We start from the raw sequence: 21,846 nt of genomic DNA, 5'->3' as shown, positions 1-21,846 counted from the left end.
TCGGATCAGATCACCGGATTTTCGAATTGGGTTCGTTGACATTTTTGAAAAATTCCGATCCGTATCCGATCCGAAAACCCGAAATTTTTTCCGGATACCCGATCCGAAATATTCGAAATCTTAAAATCGGATCGGATATCCGAAATTTCGAATCGGATCGACGGATTTTCTGATCGGATATTTCGGATCGGGTATTTTTGCACACCCCTACCTAAGACTCCAACTCCTAACATAACTCCTATAGATAAACTAAAACACATGTTTAACTTAAAGATAATAAAAGAAATAAATCGAATAGAAACAGAGTCCTAATCCTATGCTAAAATCAAGTAATACCTCTCCCAAGTAGGAAGGCAAAACCTTACTAGCAAAATGACTCCTAAGATATTAAAGACTCCTAATCCAACATGGATTAGTACAACCTTCTCTTGATAGAACTAGGGGACCCCTAACATGTAATTTTCCATAATTTTAAAGGATTTTATAAATATATTTTAGTATTTATATATTTATATTTGAATATAATTTAGTTTTAAATGATTTGACTATTTAAAAAGGGGTTGACTATTTTTAAAAGTCAAATGAAATTATTTTAAGGATTTAAGAAAGTTAAAAATATTTTATTTAAGCATGTTTTGAAAAATATTTTAAATACTAATTTGATCTAGAAAAGAAGTTTAAGTGAACTTGAGGAACTTAAATTCTAAGTATATTAGGAAAGAGGAGTCATATTGATGATAGGAGTTCTAATTTATTTATCCTGTTCATCATCAATTTTGATTGAGCCCAATCTCCTTTTTCCTAAGCCCAAAAGGAAGTCTCCTTATAAATATTTCAATACCCAATTATTTTATTCCACACAAAGATTATTTTCACTCTCCTCACACTCAAGAATTTCGGCCCTCTCTATTCTCTCTCTCCTCACGGTTTTCTTTTCCCTCCCTTCACTCGTTTTTTTTTCTCACTCAAATCTGATTGTCCAGATTTCTCATAGTTTCGTTTATTTTTAGCCAAAACTTCCTACTTAAAAATTTTCTCGAAAATTTATTGATCTTAGGCTCAAGAATCACTCACATCCGATTATTATTCTATCAGTTATGGCCTTTACAAGTTTTGCAATTTTGCTGCCATATTTCACTCGCGATTTCGGTATTTTACTCTTTTTCTCCCTTTTTTCTTTTGATTCTTTTCCTCGTTTTCTTATATATTGATTACATATACATTGATTTAATATTTCTAAGTATTATTTTGATAAATTATTGTTTAAAGATTGTATCTTTAATTATTTCAGATTATATGTTTCATATTATTAAGCAAAAGAATTTCAGATTTGACATTTTACATTCAAGATGAGATTTAAATCTTAAAGGTTTTGATTTTTGAGGTTTTAAAAGCCTATTTTAGTAGTATCGTATTTTAGGGTTTGAAATATATAATCTTTGGTGTCAAAAGAATTTTAGAAAAGGTTTTGACACGTTTTTAAGTGAAGGTCTATTGCTGTAAATTTATTAGTATGTTGATATACCAATGTTTTGTATTTTTTTAGGCGGAGATTATTCCCTACGCGACTTTTAGAGTAGAAAAGTGGCCTCTCAATTTGTCTACACAAGGTACGTACATACATGTGTGTTATGTGATTAGTATCATGATTTAAGGAGACAAAAATTTTAGTATCACGTATAGAAACTTTATATGTTCATATTTGATTTTTAGTATTTGATTGTTACATGTTTTATGCCTGTGTGCAAGCATGTGATTTGAGATTTATTATATGTTTGTACGGAATTGTTGATGCAAGCATGTGATAGGGAATTGTATTTATTAGTTCGCATGAGGAATTAATATATGTTATAGAGATTGAATCATGTTATTCATGTATTCCCTGACAAGTATTATTTTCACTAGTTTATGAGGACTGTGGGCATTATTTGGTAAGTTGATAAGTTATGCCTTTTTAAAGGTAAGATTATTGTTGGCTAGGTTCAACAAATAAGAAAGTTGAGATTAAAAGAAAGTAAGTCTTGGATTGTAAGTTGTGATCACTTATGAAATCCTAAGATAAAAGAAGTTCAGTTGTGCATGTTTGCTTTGTATTATGTGTTGCTTGTATGTGTGTCATAACAAGTAATAACTTGTAAAGAACGTAAAGTGTAACAAGGATAGTTATAGACTTTAGACTGCTGCACGTCTAGAGTTGGACATTAAGAGTTGGAGTACATGGTGGTAGTCCATGCCTTTTTACAGGAGATGGATTGATCACCATCCCTTTTTCAATTAGCAAAAGTTCATCGATATCGCAGGTCAAACTGAAATGCGTTGTAGTGCCTAGTAGCACCCGTATTTCGTCTTCGTAGGTGAAGGCATTAGTAGATAAGACAACCCAGTTCTAATAACTATTCCATTAAAGTAATAAAAAGATGTTTAGAGTTTACTTCTGTTAAAGTTATCTGGCAGAATATTATATGACTATATTATTATTTATCCCTACATGTTATTTATCTAGTATCATATTAGGAATGCTTATGTTTTAGTATGTAGCACTCAGCTTTGCTGATTACGTGCTTTGTTTGTGATTGTGATCATGGCTTTGCCTTATTGATCCTGTGATGACCCATTTTGGTGAGCAGATTCAGTATAGGATTGACATTACAGGTTCGCAGATGTGCATCATTAGGAATCTGGAGTGGAGAGAATGTGTAACTAGTATAATTTATTTTTCTGCATTAATAAGAACATATTTTATAAGTTGTTTGAGTAGACTCATTTAGATTGTTTGTTTCTAAATACTCATTTATTTGTTTATTTATAATAAAGTTTAAAGATTAGTTAATTGTTTTCCGCTGCAAAATTCTAAATAAACCGATACGTTATTACACGGGCGATAATACTTGGGTAATTCTCTACTCTTATATTATAAAGGTATTTCTGAAAAGAGAGAATTATCGGGTGTTACATAAGGATCCTAACAGAACTAGGATTGCCAATTAACCACCATCCAAGCCCTTGTAGCCTCCAAGCTTGGACCATGTGCTTCACTAAACCCTCCATGGTTAGCATCCAACTCTTTAGTAAGCAAAACCTCTTGACCTTCATTTAGTGTGCTACATGCTTCCGCATGATGTGATTTTTGTGGTTGTTTCGGACTCTTTTATGGTTTTGTGATTTATGAACGAACTAACTATGAAACTAAAAGGATATTACTCTTCACGGTTAAGATCATAGACAAACAAGTCTCGGTTGTTTGTTTTGGTTTACTACTCGGAAACCAATTTGTTAGCTTACACTCAACATATGCAATTACGCACTTTCTTTTACTCAACAAAACTGATTTTATTAATGAAGCTCGTGCCTATAAATACACGCTTGAAACAAGTCCTAACACACACTAACAACTAAGAAGATAAATAATAAAGACTCCTGTAAGCTAATTAAGCACCACGCGCCTAACAAGATAACTATGCATAATCTTATCTAGTTTAGGACTTCTAATCATGCTAAACAACTTAACAACCATCCATATCTTCACACGCCTATTCTAGGATCCCTTTATCATGCAAACACCTAAATTAAAGAGTTATTAAGCAAATAAAATACATAGTTTCCTAACAGAACTAGGAAGCTACATAAGAATCCTAACATAACTAGGATTTATAGAAAATGATCATATCTCATATGTAAAGTGTTGCGCACACCCCCTTTCCCAACAAGACTTTGTACGTTGCATAGCCAAGTTTCTTCACAATCTTGAACGGTCCCTCATCCATAGGCTCATCGTTCTTATGATGAAATGCAGTTTTTTAGCACTAAGTGATAGCCACACATAATCTCCCTCGCCTATATGTGGACCTTGACGAAGGTGCAGCAACTTAGCTCGTCGTTCCTTTTTGTTGCTTGCGGCATCTAGCTCCTCTTCCCTACACGAACTTATGCATACATGACCGACACTCTCATTTACCTTGGACGCAACTTCAGCAGCCCTAACTTGTTATCATGCGACGTCAACATCTGTAGGCACCATCTTACGCTTAGGAGGTGAAGGCTTGAGACCAAAACGTTCCACATCTTTCACCACCGAATAGATATTATCTCGACCATGGTGTATCACTTGGCGATCTGATTGCCATGGATGCCTAAGCAATAAATCACAAGCACTCATAGGGACAACGTCAAACCACAACTGATCCATGTACGTGCCTACCCTAAAGACTATTAACTCCCGCTTATTAACCAACACACCCCCATCACCATTCAACCAACTCAACTTGTAAGGCCTAGGATGTATTGCGTAGGTATTTTTGATGAACTCACAACAGATTGAGCCACAACATTAGTGCAAGAACCCGAATCAATAATAAAATTGTACGTCTTACCATTGATCAAGCACCTTGATTGAAATAACTTTTGACGCTGCTCATCATCTTTGACAAATTGCACCACCAACGCACGCCTAAGGATCATGCTCCTCCTCTCTCCCCTCTCCTCTTCCGGATGCACCAAATTGATACTAAACAAGGCAGCCTCCATCTCCTCAAAATCAGTAGAAGTCGTGTTACCAGCCAACAACCTCGTTTCCTCCCCTTGTTGCTCCATTAAAAGTGCATGATGCTCCTCCACCAAAACAAGAACCATGTTCGGACATTGTCGAGCTATGTGTCCATGTCCTTGGCACTTAAAGCACTACTTACCCTTCACGATCACCTACCCCGGAGTCAAAGGTCCTTTTTTGAGCTTCAAATCCCCCACCATCGCTGCATCTATAGCCTTACCTTTATCTAAAGCCTCGCACTTTGGTGTAGAAAATGCTGCTTCAGATTTAGGAGCAAATGAAAATCGCGTACTCTTACCCTTAGCCTCTTTTTGTTGGCGCTCGACCTTGCTGGCTAATGAGCACAACTCGTCAAGAGAATGATAGACTTGAAGTTACACGACATTTGCAATAAGGGTATTGAGTCCAATCAGAAACTTGACACTCTTTTCCTCATCTTCATCCTTACAGTCACAAGCCATTGATAGCCTCTCAAATTCTTGTACATATTGTGCCACAGTTAACTGATTTTGTTGCAAATAATTAAACTTTACAAACAAATCTTGCTTATAAGTAAGTGGAACAAAACGTTTCTTTAGTTTAAGCTTCAAATCTGACCACATAGAGATGGATTCCTTCCCTTCTCTTTCTCGCTTCACTTGCATGTTTTCAAACCATAAAGAAGCGTACCTTGTGAATTTAAGAGTAGCATAAGAAAAAATCTTCGCATCACTAACCTTTTTATGATCAAAGATTCACTGCATACGCCTCTCCCAATCCAAATAAACATCCGACTCCAAAGTACCATCAAATTTCGGAAGTTCACTTAGTTTCATCTCCTCCTCCTTGCTTGATTGTCGATCATAGGAGTTGTAGGAACGTTCATCAGCTTTGTTTCTCAACCCCAATAACACCGCTTGCATCTCCTTCATGGCACCAACCACTGATTTAGGCTAGCATCCAATTGCAACATCATATTCCCTAGGAGATCAACATCGTCCTCCAACTTCTTGGAAGATTCACTCACCATCTTCGCGTAAAAGACAGGATGATACATATGTGATATGGTCATTTTCTATAAATCCTAGTTCGATTAGGATTCTAAGTAGCTTCCTAGTATGTTAGGAAACTATGTATTTTATTTGCTTAATATCTCTTTAATTTAGGTGTTTGCCTGATAAAGGGATGCTATTATGTTTAGGAGTCTAATTCCCTAAGTCATAGTGTTTGAGATTGTTGTGACTTTGTTACGGATCGAATTGGGTTGAAATTTGGACATGATGTAGCCCTGTATGTTAGCTTTCCACATAACCAAACAAATCATGATTTGGCCACCGCACGCACGCTCACGCGCCGTCACAATGAACCCTGCTTTGAAACCACTTGATGTGATTTTTGTGGTTGTTTCGGACTCTTTTATGGTTTTGTAATTTATGAACGAACTAACTATGAAACTAAAGGATATTACTCTTAAGTCGCAGTTAAGAGAATAGACAAACAAGTCTCGGTTGTTTGTTTTGGTTTACTACTCGGAAACCAATTTGTTAGCTTACGCTCAACATATGCAATTACGCACTTTCTTTTACTCAACAAAATTGATTTTATTAATGAAGCTCATGCCTATAAATACACGCTTGAAACAAGTCCTAACACACACTAACAACTAAGAAGATAAATAATAAAGACACCTAGTTAGGCTAATTAAGCACCACACGCCTAACAAGATAACCATGCATAATCTTATCTATTAGTTTAGGACTTATAATCATGCTAAACAACTTAACAACCATCCTTATCTTCACACGCCTATTGTAGGATAGAAAATAAATACTCCTAAGCAAACTCAAACACTATGAATTATGGAATTAGACTCCTAAACATAATAGGACCCCTTTATCATGCAAACACCTAAATTACAGAGTTATTAAGCAAATAAAATACATAGTTTCCTAACAGAACTAGGAAGCTACATAAGAATCCTAACAGAACTAAGAAGCTACATAAGAATCCTAATAGAACTAGGATTTAAAGAAAATGACTATATCCCATATGTATCACCACATCATTTCCTCCTTGAAAAGGAATTGTCCTTAATTCTGCCATGTCTTCAGCTCCCAAATAAGGAGACAAGTCTCCAACATTGAAACTTACAGATAATCCACCAAATTCACCAGGCAACTCTAACTTGTAAGCACCATCACCTAGCCTCCTTTCAACCACAAAAGGATCTTCAGATCATGGCATCAACTTGTGCTTCCTCTTCCCTGGAAATATCTCATGTCTTAGATGTAACCACACTAGATCACCTCATTAAAACTCATGCTGGCTACGGTTCTTACTAGCTCTCCTCTTGTAAGCCTCATTCATCTTTCAATTGTAGCTCGTACTTGCTTATGTAACTTAATCATAGCAGCAGCATGCTTCCTAGCTTTCTTGTGTATAAACTCATCCTTAGGTAAAGCAATGAGATCAATAGGCACGTAGGGATTCATTCCATACACTTTCAAATGGCCTATGCTTGGTAGTGCTTGTTTGCATTCTATTTTATGCAAACTTAGCATGGCTAAGCTTGATAACCCTATCCTTTCCAGTCTTGCTTACCAATCCACACAACAAAACCCCAAGTGTTCTATTAGTAACCTCAGTTTGTCCATCCGTTTGTGGATGATGAGATGTGCTAAGCAATAGCTTAGTCCCTAGTGATAGCGACACAACTCCATCATTGAACATCAACAAGGCTCATTTCCTTATTGTGATGCTAGGTGAAGCTATGTTAGAGTTCAATTCTATGTCCATGGTTCAAGCAAATGAGTTCAAGGCTATTGTTAGCTTAGTGAATACTTAGATAACTTTAGTGTGTCGAATTACCTTTGTTTCTTTATTTGTTTGCTTCAATTGATTCTTGTATTAGTTTGTTTTGAGTTGTAATTTCAATTCCCTAAAAATGGTACTACTCTGTGTCATTGAGTTGTAATGAGATTTTTCTAAGAAAGAGTCTTAATATTAGTAGGAGTTTACAATTGTGCGCATAAGAGTCCTAGTGCAAGCAAGAGTCCTAGAGTATTGCACGTCGAGTTTGTTAGAGTTAGTCGCTATAATATAGCAAGTTGTGCGCATCAAGGAGTGATGGAAGAGTGCCGTTGCAAGATACAACTTTGAAGCTTATGGTTGGCGTGAAAATAGGAGAGCAAGGCCATCTTGTGGCGCACATTCTTAGCCCTCAACAACACGACTAGAAGAGTGGAGTTGGCTCCACAAATCAAGGGTTGCCTACCTTGATGTACTACTCCTTGTCCGCATACTTTCATGTCTTTTCACAAAGACATAATCTCCATGATCTACCATGACTCGAGCTTAGTGGACATAATGCTTAATTTAATTTGTTGTTTTAAGTCATCAAATCAGAAAATTAGGAGATAAACTCATGTATAAATAGTTGTGATCATCAATGGAAAAATCATCGAATTTTATGCCTAAAGCAACCGAGTTCAATCTCAAAGTCTTGAATTATTCTTGTTTCTTGGATTTGGAAACTCAGAGTGGCTTATCGATGCTTAACTAGCCCTAGCTAGACTAATTTACGATCTTAGGAACTTTTATTATATAAGGTGGTGTGTTTATATCCTTAGGAGCTTAAAGCTAGCTAATTATCCTTCAAACACTTAGTTGAATTGTGTTCTTGTTCGAATTTGATCTTTGTATGCTTCGAGTGTTACTCCAAGTCTACAACATCTTGATAGAGGTTGAAGAAATCATCTTTCACCAACCTTAAACCATCCATAAACACCTTTCAAACACAATCCCATAACCCATCTTAAAACCGAAACCAAAACAGCCCTAAACACGGAGTTTGGTGAGCAATTCGAACCACCAAACATTTGGAGAGCAACCTTGAAATTAATGGAGGTTGAAAGGAAGGAAAATGAGGCTAGAATGCAACTCCTACAAGAACAAGTGAGGAAATTATCACTACGGTTGCAAACACAAAGAGGAGATAGGGAAGGAGAAGAAAATTCTGATCGAGAAAGTGATGAGACTTTCATGGCCTTTAGAAGACCTCCACAACAACACCAAAGCCATACTAATGATATCAAAGTTGATATCCCTGATTATGATGGCAAGTTGGATGCTGATGAGTCATAGAGTGGATGAGAACGGTGGAAAGAGTATTTGATTACAAGCAAATACCGAAGAACAAACGAGTGAAGTTGGCAGCTCTTAAGTTGAGGAAGTATGCCTCTACTTGGTGGGCTAGTGTGTGTGCCAAAAGGGAGAGGGATGGAAAAGAGAAGGTGCGTACTTGTGAGAAGATGAAGAAGTTGCTTAAGCAAAATTTCTTGCCAACTTACATGTGCAAGAGAACTTTGCCAAGGTTCACAACATTCAACAAGGTTCGAGGAGGGTTGAAGAATATGCAAGAGAGTTCGAGTCTTTTCTTGATGAAGAGTGAGTTACAAGAGGATGAACTCTTATTAGGTTCTTGGGAAGATTAGACTCTAAGATTGCTAATGTGGTAGAACTCCATCATTACTCAACCCTTGAAGAGCTTGTCATCTTGGCTCATAAAGTAGACAGCAACACAAAAGACCAAGGGTAAATGGGAATCCTCTAAATCCTTTGCCAAACCCACGCCCTACACTAAGACAAACACATTCACCCCTAAGCCTACCACCCCTAATACTTCGAAACCACCCTTCAAGAAACCCGAAAACAATCCCATCCAAATTAAGGCTCCTAGGAGATGTTTTAGGTGCCAAGGATTAGGACACTTTGCATCTGAGTGCCCTAATACAAAAGTGGTGACTTTAATGGAGTATGAAGCCTTAGAAGGATAATTGAGGAGGAGTATGAAGAAGAAAGAGAGGAGGAGGAAAAAGTACTCCGTCCTGATGAAGGAGAGTGCTTGGTTGTTCAAAGATCCCTTAGTGGGATGGTTGTCCAAGAGTAGCAACTCCAAAGGGGGTCAATCTTTCATACTCGATGCACTATTGGAGGAAAGTCATGTACTTTGATAATTGATGGTGAAAGTTGTACGAATGTAGCCTCTCAAACCCTCATAACCAAACTCAACCTAAACACAACCCCTCATCCTAAACCTTTTGTCATCCAATGGTTGAATCAAGGCAAAGGAACACATGTTTCAAATTATGTATTGCTTAACTTTAGTATTGGTAAGACTTATGAATAGGAGATTTGGTGTGATGTTATTCCCATGAACGCATGACATGTGTTACTTGGGAGACCTTGGGATGTTCGATAGGAGAGTAATCCATGATGGATACAAAAACACTTACACTTTCATGAAAAATTACAAGAAGATTATTCTTGCTCCCCTCCTGCCTAAATCAAAAGAACCCCAAACCCTTCAATCCAAAAGAAAGATAGCCTTAACCACCTTGATGAAATCTGATTATCATGAGTATGCACCAATTAAGGAACTCATCCTTAGTGGCCTTGATGAATCTCCACCTCCATAAAACAACCAACATCCTCTACTCACCCCTTTGCTTGATAAGTATGTGCACGCTTTCGCCACAAGAAATACCACCTATTTTGCCTCCTAAGCGTGATGTACAACACAAAATAGACCTCATACTTGGAGCTAGCCTACCCAACAAACCTGCTTATCGAACTAACCCTAGAGAAACCGAAGAGATAAGAAGGCAAGTTGAGGAGTTGAAGTCTAAAGGGTTGATTAGAGAATCCTTAAGTCCATGTGTAGTACCTACACTTTTGGTACCAAAGAAGAATGGTGAGCGGCGCATGTGTGTTGATAATAGAGCTATCAACAAGATCACCATCAAATACCGTTTTCCCATTCCTAGGTTAAATGACCTTCTTGATGATCTTCATGGTTCTAAAGTATTCTCTAATATTGATCTTAGGAGTGGCTATCACCAAATTAGAATCCATGAAGGGGATGAATGGAAAACTGCATTCAAGACAAAAGAAGGATTGTATGATTGGCTAGTCATGCCATTTAGCTTGTATAATGTGCCAAGCACATTCATGAGACTCAAGAACCAAACACTTCGACCATTACTTCGAAGATTTGTTGTGGTTTACTTTGATGACATTCTTATATATAGCAAGAATGAGGAAGAACATGCTTCACATTTGGAGCAAGTGTTCGAAGTTTTGGAGAAAGAGATGCTTTATGGAAACATGGAACAATTTCACTTCTTCTTTAGTCAAGTGCTTTTTCTCGGATTCTTAGTCTCTAATGAAGGAATTAAGGTTGATGATAAGAAGGTGCAAGCAATAAGAGATTGGCCTACCCACAACCTCCATCCAACAAATCCGAAGCTTCCATGGTCTAGCTTCATTCTACAGGTGTTTTGTGAGGGATTTTAGCACTCTCATGGCACCCCTAACTGAACTCACTAAACTCAAACACTTTCAATGGAACCCCCAAGCCCAACTAGACTTCGAAGAGGTGAAAAGGAGATTAACCACAACCCCCATCATAGCCCTACCTAGCTTTGAAGAGGTATTTAAAGTGGAGTGTGATGCATCTGGTGTGGGAACAGGTGTTGTTTTATCTCAAAATGGTCGTCCATTGGCCTATTTTAGTGAGAAACTTAATGAAGCCAAGCGCAAATACTTGACCTATGACAAAGAGTTTTATGCTTTGGTTCGTTCATTGGATCATTGGCGCCACTATCTCATTGCTAAGGAGTTCATCCTACATTCTGATCATGAGACCTTGAAGTACTTGCAAAGTCAACAAAAATTACAAGCAAGACATGCTAAATGGTTCTTACAAGCTTATCACATTGTTATTAAGCACAAATCCGACAAGATGAACAAAGGAGCAGATGCTTTGTCAAGGAAGTATGTGTTATTGAACTCTTTGAAGAGTCAAGTCATTGGACTTGAAATATTGAAGGATAATTACAAAGATGATCCGGATTTCGGTGAAATGTTCAAGAAGTGTCAAAATCATACACAAGGAGAATATCATCTCTTCGATGGTTTTTTATTCAAGAGCAATCAACTATGTGTCCCTAGGAATAATGTACGAGAATCTCTCATCAAAGAATTTCATGAAGGAGCATTAGTTGGTCACATTGGTATTGAGAAAACAACAAACATGGTGAGTGACTACTTCTATTGGCCGAGATTAAGAAGAGATGTGGAATACTTGATCAAACGTTGCAAATGTGTGTCAAAGAGCCAAGGGTCATTCTTTGCCTTAAGGTCTTCACATCCTGTTGCCTACGCCTCAAGCTCCATAAGAGGATGTGAGTCTTGACTTCATCACTGGTTTGCCACGCTCACAACACAATAAAGATGCCATAATGGTTGTTGTTGATCGTTTCTTGAAGATGGCTCATTTCATTATAAGCAACACTACTCATGATGCTGTCCAAACCGCTTTGTTGTACTTCAAAGAAGTGGTTAAGTTACATGGTGTTCCAAGGTCCATGGTTAGTGATCGAGACTTCAAGTTCTTGAGTCATCTCTGGCTCACTTTGTGGAAGAAAATGGGAACAAAACTGAAGTTTAGGACCTCTAGTCATCCACAAACCGACGGCCAAATTGAGGTTGTTAATAGAACTTTAGGAACTTTTCTTAGAGATCTAACTACCAAGGGTCCAAGGCAATGGGAGGAGAAGCTTCCACATGCTACATTTGCCTACAACCGTGTTCCTCATAAGGTAACTGGTCTTAGTTCCTTCGATATTGTATATGGTATTAATCCTTGCACTCCTCTTAATCTTTCACCATTCCAATCCAAAACAAGTTTAGTATGGAAGTTGTTGAAAGAGCCAGAGAAATCAAGAAGTTATATGAACTTGTTCGAGCTAGAATCATGAAGGCCAATGAGAAACGTAAGCTAGGTTAGACAAGAAGAAGAAGGATGTTCAATTTGCACCGGGAGATTTAGTGTGGATACACTTAAGGAAGGAAATTTTTCCTTCCAAAAGGCGTTCTAAGTTAAGTCCTAGATCAGATGGACCATTCAAGGGGCTAGAACAAATCAATCCTAATGCATATAAAATCGAGCTTCCAGGAGATTATGAAGTTTCAGCCACTTTCAATGTCTCGGATTTTAGTCCATTTTCAAGAGGATCTTGGTGCAATTCCAAGTATGAAGGTAAACTCTTCTCAACAAGGGGAGGATGATGGCGACACAACTTCATCATTGAACATCAACAAGGCTCATTCCCTTATTGCCATGGTAGGTAAAACTATGTTAGAGTTCAATTCTATGTCCATGGTTTAAGCACATGAGTTCGAGGCTATTGTTAGCTTAGTGCATAATTAGATAACTTTAGTGTGTCGAATTTATTTCCCTTTGTTTCTTTATTTGTTTGCTTCAATTAATTCTTGAATTAGTTTGTTTTGAGTTGTAATTTCAATTCCCTAAAAATTGTACTACTAAGTGTCATTGAGTTGTAATAAGATTTAGCTAAGTACAAAAAGTCTTAGTATTAGTAAGAGTGTGCAATCGTGCGCATAAGAGTCCTAGAGCAAGCAAGAGTCCTAGAGTAGTGCACGTCGAGTTTGTTAGAGTTAGTTGCTATAATATAGCGAGTTGTGCGCATCAAGGAGTGATGGAAGAGTGTTGTTGCAAGCTACAAACTTTGAAGCTTATGGTTGGCGTGAAAATAGGAGAGCAAGGCCATCTTGTGGCGCACATTCTTAGCCCTCAACAGCACGACTAGAACAATGGAGTTAGCTCCACAAATCAAGAGTTGCCTACCTTGATGTACTACTCCTTGTCCGCCTACTTTCATGCCTCACAAAGACATGATCTCCATGATCTACCATGACTCGAGCTTAGTGGACATAGTGCTTAATTTAATTTTGTTGTTTTAATTCATTAAATCAAAAAACTAGGACATTAACTCATGTATAAATACTTGTGATCATCAATGGAAAAATCATCGAAGTTTATGCCTAAAGCAATCGAGTTCAATCTCAAAGTCTTGAATTATTCTTGTTTCTTGGATTTGGAAACTTAGAGTGATTTGCCTATGCTTAATTAGTCCTAGCTAGACTAATTTGTGATCTTAGAAATTTTAATTAACTAAGGTGGTGTATCTGTGTCCTTAGGAGGTTAAAGTTAGCTAATTATCCTTCAAACACTTAGTTGAAGTTCATTGCTTCCCCTAGTGTTTTTGATCTTTGTATGCTTCGAGTGTTACTCCAAGTATATAACAAAAGGGGAATTGAACGTCAGTGAGCCGGGACTAATCCCAACTACTTCAACATGGGTCGTCACCTAAATAAATTAAGAGTAATGACCAATATCGTTTTGCATAATGTCAATAGTGTACACACCCCTCACTAATCTAATGGGTATTCGCAACGCGGGCCAATAGTATTAGGAGGAAGACAATAAAGAGTTGTAACAAAATAAGAATCCAGTATTGTTCATCACCTATGGAGGTCCAAGTCCATAGGATCATTCCCTCAATAATATTTCCACTTTACGTGATGAATAGATTTTAATAGTTATGACACATCAAATATCACAATAAACACTACACCTGAACATCTTTAGCTCAACAATTACTTTTCCCGACCTAATCACTTTATAGAATTATAACTAGTTATTAGGCCCGGGCTATGTCCCGGGTAAGAAAACAATTCATTTATTAATATAATACTTTATGATAATAACACTAGATACAACTTAGCCTAGTGGTTATAACTTTATTATATATGTACTTGAGGTCTCGGGATCAAACCCTATGCTATGCAATTTCTTAATTTTTTATTGTACATGGATTACATGAACTAAAACTCCCTAGGGAGAGCGCCATGTGGCACAATTTCTTGTTTTCGCACGCCTTTTAATATATTTGTATAGATAACCAGTGTCTATAATTCTTAATAACCAATAGGTCCATCATTACAGCCTCATATATAGAGTCACACTATCAACTTATACTATCGTTCGTAACATCATTAATTCACCCATTGTACCTATTAAATTACATTATCCATATTAGTATAGTTTAATTTTGATATGATGGTACAATAGTTACATTAACAAGTCCAAAAAATTACTCATACTAGTAATATATATATATATATATATATATATATATGATACGTATGGAAAATAGTACTAATAATAATAATCATAACATTAGTCATACAGTAACTCTTATTATTCATGTCATATAAGATATATCAAACTTAACATTTAATCACATAGTTACATCAATTACATATACCACATACAATTCCTAAGGAGATTTTAAGTGTTGATGGACATTGTGAATTACCTCGAAGCGTCCGAGTATAGCAATAGCACCTAAAATTTGCCTTCTACGAAATTTTCGTCTGCAACAAATAATATTACCTAAAGTTAGTCACTCAAAATATATCATTCGAAAAATAAAACTGAAGTTTAAACCTTTAAGAAAATATTTATTTACCAAGGTCAAATAGTCAAATATGGAGTGAATCATATTATTTGCAAGATTAAAGAGTATAAGAAAACTTTAGAAATTTATTTATTTATTTTTGCAGAACACGTGAGTCAGCGTATGAATTCCTCATACTTCATATAAGTCATACAACTTATTCCTATTTACTACACTAAAGACAAAACTCATTTTTAAAATTAAAAAATCAAACAATAACTTGACTAAGGAAGTCATGAACTTTTTCCTGTAATTTGCACACGACATAGAAACGGAGAAAGGTAAATAAAGAAGAAACCAGAAGGAAGAAGAAAGAAGGAAAGGAGAATAAATAAAAGTGCATGGGTGGTGGGTCTAGCTCCGACGTCACACACACACATGGTGTTGGTTCCCTCTTTATTTTGAACCTCGAATAGCAACGGTGATAGGAAATCTAAATCTTAAATTGGAACTTATCAAATAGATGAAGAAAGAGCAAATTAGGTGAGAATTTTTTTTAAGTGTGTGGAGGTATATATAGGTAAGTGAATTTAAGGTTTCTCTAAAAGATAAGTCTTTAAATTCTGATCTTTTTCCAAAACCTACTTATGCATGACACAATATGGATCCTTGTTCTTGGATACTCATGGAAGAGCCATGGTGATTTTAGAAGCGTCTTGAAGGTTTTCGTGGAGTTCAAGTTCCATTATGACTCTTCATAGTTTTTTAAGTTCTATTAGGATTCTTATGTTGTGATCCTAGTCCTAGTAGGTATAGGATCTGTGAAATCCTAGTTTTAGTAGGATTAGAACTCCTAGTTGAATTAGGAGTATAAGTTGTAATCCTTATTCTAGTTGGATTAATAGTCCAAATCCTAGTTGGATTAGGATTCCTAATTGGATTAGAATTATAGTTTATTTAGAATTCTAGTAGTAGTAACAGTCTTTTGCTTACAAGGTTTTACTATCCTAATTGGGATAAGTTTTACTTGTTTTAAGCTAGTTAGAAGTTTTAGTTAGTTAGTTTCTCTTTTAGTTTATTAGTTATCTTTTATGTTTTCTAGTCCTAGTATAATTAGGTCTTTGTAATGCCTATTTAAAGGCTTTCGATCATTAACAATACAAATTAATGAGAGTGAATTATTTGAGTTTGGTTAAAACTCAAGTGTGCAAAAACAAACAACCTTTGATTGATGGTGGCTTAGCCTTTACGCATTCAAACCCTTAGTGTGTTTTTCGTGGTGGCGTTGCCTTTATCGTGATTCACCTAAGCACCATCCAATTTTGTCTTGTTTAGTTGGTGGCTTTGCCTTTATGCTAATCAAACAATTCGAACCTTTTATGTTATTCTTGGCGATTAAATTCTTTATAAAAATCACATAAAAGCCTATCTAACCCTTAATTTGATATTTGTGGGGATTAAATTCTTTATCGAAACTCAACTAAGTACTATCCTTTACTTCTGTTAATTTCCACACCCTAATTTAGTCTTTTAGTAGATTAAATATATCACCTACTCAAATTATACTTCCCCAAATTTCTTCTCTCTATATATTTATTTATTAAGGACGAAAATCTGATTTAGTAACAAAATCTAATTTCGAAAATCTTATTTTTAAAGGGTAAAAAAAACTCTGGTAGTATAATTATACGAATTTTGAATAAAAAAATCTGATTATTTTATTTTATTTTTCAGAATTTCGTATTTATAAAGTCTTATTATAACAAAATAAACTTAAATAAAAATAGTTAAAATTTGGGATATTACACTTTATGAGTAATTTCATTGTTTATTACAACTCAAAAATAACAACAAAAGCAAATAGAAGCTAAATAGAAAACCAAACAGAACTCGGGCTCTACTTCTTAATGCACACCACTTCATGTTGGACCTTCGATCAACCCATGAGATGCAACATTGGATTTCAACCTTAGAACTTGTCCAAATTAAGTGTTTGACCACTTTTTTCGTAAGTTTAGAAAGTGAACTTCTTGATACATCCCTACATGACTATAATTGGTGTTGATCTCACCAAATTATTGACGCTTAGAATGCAAGTGTCAAAACTGTATAATTGAAACCATAGGGTTTATTTGTTGCTCTTGCACTTGGTTTATTCTACCTTTCTTAAAAAATTCATCCTCGAATCCATTGTGCTTTCGTGAATCCAGGATTAAGAATAATTTTTTTTTAAAACCATCAATTTATTTCATTGGAGGAAAGAATTGAAAGAAAAATTATCTCCCTTTCTTTCTTTGCTTTATGTTCCGCGTATGAGTATAAGTTTTTCCACCATACTTTGCACGTTCCTCCAACTTAATAGAAGGAACTAACTAAGAATTATTTATAATCTCTTGTAAGACTTGTTACTATGGATCATATTTGGGCTCAATCAAATTATCAAAAAATTCATCCACCCATGTTATAATAGTACTATAATGAAATTTTTGAGTCAATGGTTGTTTGTCCGTCAATGGGGAAAACATAAATTAAAACTTCATTTTCTTCTCTATTCTTTTCTTGGTATTTTTCTTGAAAAAACTTGATTTGCTTCTTCAAGGATTTTTGGATAAGTTTTTCTCTTCCTCCTTGATTTCAATTTTAGGTTCTAGAACCTTCTTCATTTTTCTTTTATCCTCTTCTTCCAAGAGTTCATATTCTTCCAAGGAAATCTTTAATTTATTTGGACATGTAGGGTAAGTATGCCCATAACCATGACATTTCGAACCTCTTGCGCCATCAACCATTCCAGTTTTAAAGAAAAATTATGCCCACTTAGTATCCATTCTAGTGCTTTGTTGTAATCTAGTGGCCATATTTTCTTCTGTTTTCTTCTCTAAATTTTCAAGTTTTTGGGTGATTATTCGTACCATTACAGAAACATCCCCACCCCAGCCATATTTTTCTTAGACAATTACATATACAAGGCGTAAACTGTCGTAAACTTTGAACAACAAAACGAAACTGTAAATGGTCTTGAGACTAGATCTCAAAGGCTTGAAGATTAAGAAAATTCTGGAAATTTCAAGCAGAATAAAAATAGAAACTCTTGAAAATCTTTTCGGATGAAGGAGTAATATTTATTTGAAGTTACGTATGTTGTATTTGCTCCGTTCTGGCGCAGTTGCGAAAAACGTGCCGAGTTTAATATTTACATTCACAAAAATCTTAAGAATTTTGTGAGTATTTTAGACAAAAAATTATGCAGAATCAAAATAAGAATCAACCTATTTGAACTCCCAAAGACAGAGAAATCGTCCTTCAAAGTGGCTGAAAAACTGGATGAAGTCTGGCGGTTTTGTTCTTCTCAAAAACTTGATTTTTATGCAAGATCTCCATGCTAAAGCTCTAATACCATATGATGTAAGTCTAGAAGCACCTTCCCAAGAGTTGGATGACGATTTTAAATTCAATGATCAAAAATACTCACAAGAGCACTTTGTAACTCGCGAATTTAGGATAAATGACCAAATCACAAGACAAACTCAATAATTGGGGTCTTAGGCCAGACATAAGACTCACTCAATCTCCCGTAGGCTAATCACTCAAGACTCACTCAAAGTAATAAGGGTTAGTCAATACATGAGACAAGCTCAAAGTAAAAACTATAAACACAAAGGTTTTTTTTAATCAAACTCAAAACTCATTTCTTATTATCATAAGCTCTCCTTATATAGGAAATAGGAGCATCAAAGGAAGCTTAGATCACACCCACACAACACTAGAAAAGCTGCCTAAACAAATCAATTTCAAGGAGCATGAAAAGCTCCTTGATTCACGCCCCTATTAAGCTCATTCAATGACCTTGATGCGGATCCAAAGGAATCAAGCCAATATGAGCCAATTTCACTTCTAATGGAACACATGGGGTTCACATTGATGGTTCACAAGAATGTGTTTGTGTCATGTGTCACTTGGCTTGAAGATGAAGCTACTTAGCATTTTAACTTTGCGTCATTATTAGTTAAAATATTGGTTAATTTATTTGAGTTGTTTTATCTTCAATAAGGTTGAAAATATCTAGTTATTTTGGTCCATTAAGTGTCTAGTTTTCATGATTGTATTCTAGGGTAGTTGTCTTAAGTTTGAAGGGTGCAGTGGCGTCCAAGGAGAGTCCTTGTAGTCGTGTGCTTTTGTTGTATTTAAGGAAAAATTTGCCACCTTTCCTTAAGAATGACGTGTGATAGCATGCTTAGTTGAGTTCTATTAGGACCCTTCATATCTTTATTGCTTTATGTTCTCTTATTCGAGTTGTATTAGGAATCATGATTTTGCCTACATTCTTAAAACGATGGATTTTACATGATTCAAGCTTAATAGGAGTCATATGACTTAAGGGTTGTCCTAAGCATAGTAGGAGTTGTTTTCCTTTTTCTAGTTTATTTAGTATTCCTAAACCTAGTAGAGGTAGGAATCAATATTTGTAAGCCTATATATATGGCTCGTTTTTCATTAATAAAGATAGAGAGATTTATGAGATTAGAGTTCAAATTTTCTTTGTGAAATTTTTCGGACTTCTTTATCATTTTCAAACCTTGAATTAATTACTTTGTGTTTGAGATTTAAGATTGATTGCTTAATTACTTTGTGTTTGAGAGTGAATCAAGACTCAATTCGTGAATTACTTTGTGTTTCATCGAATTGTCTATCCTTTATACTTAAATAAAAACCTAAAGATCCGATCTTTCTTTCAAGATTCTTGGATTTTCGTAAAACTCAACTAAAGTACATCCACATCAATATACTTCACTGAATTTAGGGATTAAATGATAAAATACTAAAAGATTAATTATACAATAAATACTTACCTTCTTCCCAAATCACAATTTAAATTCTTTTTGCAAATTTTTACTATTCCACACCAGGATTGATCTTCTTCATTCTAATTTTTTTTCAAACACATTCACCACATTTAACTTCAATTATTGCTTCACGTACACTAGCGATTGTTATTTATAGCAACAATAACTTCGACTTCAGAGTCGGTGCATCGACTTTGTCGACTTCATCCTCAATTCATAAACCCTAATTTTTCAAGGGATATAATATTTGGGAGGAGAGAGAATTTTTGAGGAGCGAGAGATAGATGTTAAAAACAAAAATACTTACTTCCTTCCCATTATTATTACTAATATTTACTTTAGTAAAAGAACCCAACTTTTGACTTTAATTTACAAAATAAAAGATCTAATAATTACATTTTCTAACCATAGTTATTTTGCTTTATGACATGTGGGCCCCATTTTTTTCACCACTGAACTGTTGAGAAATTCCTAGTAACCAACTATCTTCGATACTCAAGCAGCAAAAAAAAGAGAAAACCAATATAATATGGGGCCCACAACAAACAAAACTAAAGAAAGAGAGAATGTGTGGATGTGGCTCAACCTCCCTCATAAAATTGACAAACTCTTAGTAACTAATTGTTTGATATATGATGTGGGGCCACAACAAAACAAAAGTAAGGAAAGAGAGAATGTGAGCTATTTGTTGTTTAGAGTTTTTTCTATAACAATCTCTATTCTATAAGGGAGCTAGGGGGACACCAAAATGTAGAAATTCTATTTTGTCCTCAATAAATTAAGAAAATTACATCTAATAACAAAAATTGCAACAACTTTTTTTTTCGAAAAACACGGCGAAAAAGAAACTGTAATTCACCCACATAACACCACTCCAACTCCCCAGAGCAGTTAACCCAATTCTGTGCAGTTTATCTAAATCTTCCTCTTCTTCCTTCTTAGGGCCTGTTCTCCCCATCTTATTTTCAGTTCAGTTCAATTCAATTCAGTTCAGTTCTATTCAATGCAGTTCAGTTCAGTTCAGTTCAACTCTTGACAATACTTTTACTCTCACATATCACTATTCATTTCAGTTCAGTTCAGTTCAATTCAGTTCAGTTCAATTCAGTTCAATTCAATTCAGTTCAGTTCAGATTGGTTCAGTTCCGTTCAGTTCAGCTGTTTTATGCCGAAGAGAACAGGCCCTTACTTTACTCCCATTCATCCTCTGTATATTCTCCCATTCCTTACCTGCAAAATCCAGTATACCAAAATTCATCATATACCAAAATTCATTATACCAATATCAGGCTAATACATAATTCATAAAATTTGTTGTGTTGTTCATAATTCATAAAATTTGTTATGTTGTTCTTAATTAATTTTGGTTTGATTTCATAAGCACTCCAACCACATAATTAACAAGCGGGAAACAAAGAGCAGACTCAATTACTACGGGCAATCTCAATTTCAACATCCTAGGGCAATCTCAACTCTCAAGTTAACAAGAGGAGAACAAAAGAGCAACCTAAAGGTATTTCTTTAACACATACTAATTGAGCAACATTCGAATTAAGTCATTATATTTGATTGTGTTATAATTTTAAGATATAACACTATCACTTTGATAATACCATTCTTTTCATACTAACTTGAGTGTTTTTCTTTTCATCATACTAACTGCAGTGATTATAATTAAAACACTAACCATTATAAAACCACTGTAAATCGACTAAAGCATTGTCATTCTAAAACCACTTTTATTTGTGAAGGTTAATGTTTCATATACAAAAGAGAATTCGTGAAAAAAAATTGAACATTTTTGAAGAAAGAAAAGTTTCTTCTCCCATTTTGAAGATCATAAAATAAAAAGTTAAACCTTTTTTAAGAAAGAAAAGTTCTCCCATTTTGAAGAAATATTAAATCGAAATAAACTCAACAATTCGTAAAATAATTGAACATTTTTCAAGAAAGAAAAGTTTCAAATTGAACCTTTACATATAGATTGTGAAGTGATCTTCATTCACGAAATCGAAGATGAGAAATCATAATTTTATTTTGTTTCCACTATTATATCTCACACTTTCAATTGAACATTTTTCAAGAAAGAAAGATCATTCGTAAAAAAAAAATTGAACATTTTTCAAGAAAGAAAAGTTTTTTCTCCCATTTTGAA

The sequence above is a fragment of the Beta vulgaris genome, chromosome 4 (genome assembly GCF_026745355.1).
Source record: "Beta vulgaris subsp. vulgaris cultivar EL10 chromosome 4, EL10.2, whole genome shotgun sequence".
Lineage (NCBI taxonomy): Eukaryota > Viridiplantae > Streptophyta > Magnoliopsida > Caryophyllales > Amaranthaceae > Beta > Beta vulgaris.
Note: the sequence above shows the minus strand (reverse complement) of the source record.